Here is a 3,661-nt window from a genome sequence, read left to right on the forward strand (position 1 = left end):
GGGTTTCTCTAGTGCCCAAAACACTAGATAAATGGCACAAAACCCTCTCGGCAAAGACTTTACCGACTGCTTTTTTTTCTTTTGCCAAGCGTAACATTATGCTAACCACCAATGTGCCGAGTTTTTTTTTTTTCTGTGTGTTTTTCCCGACACACTCGGCAAAAGGCATGTTTGCCGAATGCTTGATAAAATAGACTCGGCAAACAACTGTCACTCGACAATTCCAGTAATGATTGTCATCAGCAGCAAGAACGCAAATGTAAATATAGATGTTCACTAGGTTGCAAATGTAAATATAGAGGTTCACCAGGTTGCAACCTTTTGTCCTAAAACGCTTTAGTCTGTGTCCTTCTTTGGTACTACCTCCGTCACGGTTTATTAGGCCCCTCTTATTTTGAGCTAAAGCTTGATCTAGAAATTTAACTACCAAAATGTAAACTTATGTCACAAAAATTATATTGTCGGAAAGCTTTTTCAAATACAAATTAAACAGTATAAATTTTTATAACATATATTTTATATTTTAGTAGTTTATAGATGATTAAAGTTTGACTCAAAATACGAAAGGGCTCAGTAAATCCTTACGGAGGTAGTACAACCAAAATTTTATCAGACATAAGAAACTAATATCTCATGGTTCTTGATTATCAAGTGGTATTGGCAAACGCCCACTTATTTGTTACCACATATCTCGATACATGCATGCCATAGCTCACATAAACAGACACTTGTGGGCGTGAACGTTCGCTTCTACAGTGTGTCGACATGCCCGTCGACTGACACCCAGATGATGCTCAGCTTAGTGAGGAAGTGGCACACGGCCACATCACCTGGCCTAACTTTGTGCAGCTCAAAGAACGGGTTCTTCGGGCTCCACAATGACGTGTCGAGGTGGCACACGGCCATGACCTCCATCGTCGCCGGCGAGGCACCCTCGCCCACGCTCGCCAGCGTTACCATGTACGCGGCCGTAGGGCTGGACGTGTGGCAGTAGTACACCGCGTAGGGGTAGGTCAGGTCATGGCAGGTCACGACCTCAGATGATGACCCGGAGAGCTTCCGTGCAGCCGTCACGTTGTACCTCCCCCTAAGCGCCGGTGTCCCCGCGGCATCCATGGGCAGATCCACGGCGGAGAACGCGCGGACGTTTCGCCTCCCAAGCAGGGACGCCGGCAGCTCGGCGAGGGACTCGAGGGAGGTGGCGCAGCCTGCTTTCTGGCCGGGGAGCGTCCGTGGGTGCTCGCAGGTGTCCAGCGTCCACCGTATCTCTCTGGTCATCGTGAGTGACGCCGGCGCGAACATCGTGATGATGTCGGAGAGGTGCTCGGTGGTGAATGGGATGGAGTCGGCGACGTTGCCGGAGAGAAGCGCCGGCATGGAGGTGGTCGGCGGGATGGTCGGAGTGATCATGGACCCTGGCCTCAACGTGTCGTGGAAGAAAAAGACATCAGCCTCTTTCTTGTTCTTGTAACTGTGAGCGTGAACATGGTGGCTCCCCTCTCCTTTTACTGCAACAGGTACAATAGCAAAAAAATCGATTGAGGGTTTGTATGTAGAGTAATAAAATAATTAACTATACTTCCTTGTAGAACATGATCTTCACCTTGATTCAGAACGTCGGGTTGTTCATCTTTCTCTTCGACTGACCCATATGACAGAGTGACTTCCTTTGAATTTTCTTCGTGTGATGTGGAGCCTCCCTTTGGAACCTCCTGGCCGTCTACACCATAAAACACTGAGATTTCTTTCAAATCCCTTTCACCTTTTAACCCATAGGATCCAAATGCTTCCTTGCCAATTTTTTGGTCCTTTGATCCATATGTTACGGATATTTCCTTCAGATTTTCATGGCCGTCTGTCCCATAAGACACTGAGATCTCTTTTAAATCCTTTTCACCTCTTAAAACATATGACCCTGACGGTTCCTTCAGAATTTGTTGGTCTTTTGATCCGTATGTCACAGATATTTCCTTTAGGTTTTCTTGGCCATCTACACCATAAGACACTGAGATTTCTTTTAAATCCTTTTCACCTTTTAACCCAGATATTCCTGATGCTTCCTTTGAATTCTCTTGGCCTTTTGATCCATATGACACAGATATTTCCTTTAGATTTTCATCTTTCCAAGGTGTGTAGGCTGCAAGGATCTTCTTTAAATTTAGTGGAACTTTCTTTAAACTCTTTGAACCTTCTAACCCATATGACACTGAGATTTTCTTTACATTTTCTTCATGTGCCAATTCTTCCTTTGGAGTATCATCGCTATTTATACCATAAGACAGAGATATTTCTTTTAAATTATTTTCACCTTCTAACCTATATGACCCTGAAACTTTTTCGTGGGCTTCTCTAACTTTTGATCCATATGACACTGATATTTCCATAAGGTTTTCATCTTTCAGTGTTGTATATGCTGCAAGGATCTTCTTCAAATTTAATGAAACTTTCTTAAAATTGTTGTCACTTTCTGAACCATATGGCACTGATATTTCCTTCAGATTTTCTGCGATTTTTGCTCTATGCGCATCATTTTTTTCTTCTACATAATTATTAGCTTGTAACCCATGTGACAATGGTTGTCTCTTCAGATCCTTACCGATTTTTGGCTCATGTGTCATCATGACCTTCTTTCTACTTTCTTCACCATGAGAACCATGGGCCTCTTTTAAATCATCTTTAACCTGTGATATGATATGAACATGGTTGTCCCTGTGACCACCTTCTGAGTTGACTCTTTCATAGTTTGGTCCAATTTTTTGCTGCCCTGTAATAAACTAGATGTTACTGGGACTAATTATAACATCATCTCAAGAAAATGCGCTGAATGCACATATGTCGTATGCATATCAACAGACACGACTCAAAACAGAAATGAAACTAACCAAAATCGTGTTTCTAGTACGCACAGACGCTGATCATATATATCCATGTGATAAAAGGATACATTTAGACCAAATATTTTATTTTCCTGCATCTAGACACATTAATTCCTCCTCAACTATTATTGTCCAACCATTGCTTTGGTTTAGTTTACAGTACACAGTGTGAGCTCCAAAACACTCAAAATTACGTATACGTTAATTATCAAAAACGATGAAGAGAGAGAGAGAGACCTTTTGGTTGGGCTAACAGGTCGCTGATTGCCGGGGGAATTGGGAATTCCTGGAAGCGCGGCCTCCCAATATGCCGTCTGTGTCTGCATGTTTGTCAGCGTCATCTTGGCCGCATCGGCAAAACTAGCATGCTGCTTACCTTGTCCTCCGGCAATCTGCATGCAACATAACAAATAACAGTATGATTGTCATTACGCTCGACTTACAAATCCGCACTTACTACATATATAGGGACGGCCATTCGTACGTCGATGTGATGCACGCACCAAAATCAATGAGACGAGTGGTGTATGTATGCACTCACCAAAATCAATGAGACGAGTGGCAGAAACAAATCCATATTCGTGGGTTGCTATGTGTGGCAGTGCGGGTAGGAATGGTGACTCAAATCAGTTCATCGGATGCCCTATTTATAGTCCAGATGCGGTTGTTATTTGCAGAAATTATTGCTTAACAAGTACGTACATCACGTGACCTATTTATAGTCGTGATGCGGTAGCTAGTTGCACAAATTATTGCCACACAAGTACATGAATAGCTGAATTTAA

The 3,661-nt window shown here is 43.0% G+C and overlaps 1 pseudogene; it reads right to left on the minus strand.

Annotated features, from left to right (window-relative positions):
- Positions 1-750: 750 nt before the first annotated feature.
- Positions 751-3,404, minus strand: LOC123170416 (BURP domain-containing protein 12-like; annotated as a pseudogene).
- Positions 3,405-3,661: the final 257 nt, after the last annotated feature.

This window comes from Triticum aestivum, chromosome 7D (genome assembly GCF_018294505.1).
Source record: "Triticum aestivum cultivar Chinese Spring chromosome 7D, IWGSC CS RefSeq v2.1, whole genome shotgun sequence".
Classification (NCBI taxonomy): Eukaryota; Viridiplantae; Streptophyta; class Magnoliopsida; order Poales; family Poaceae; genus Triticum; species Triticum aestivum.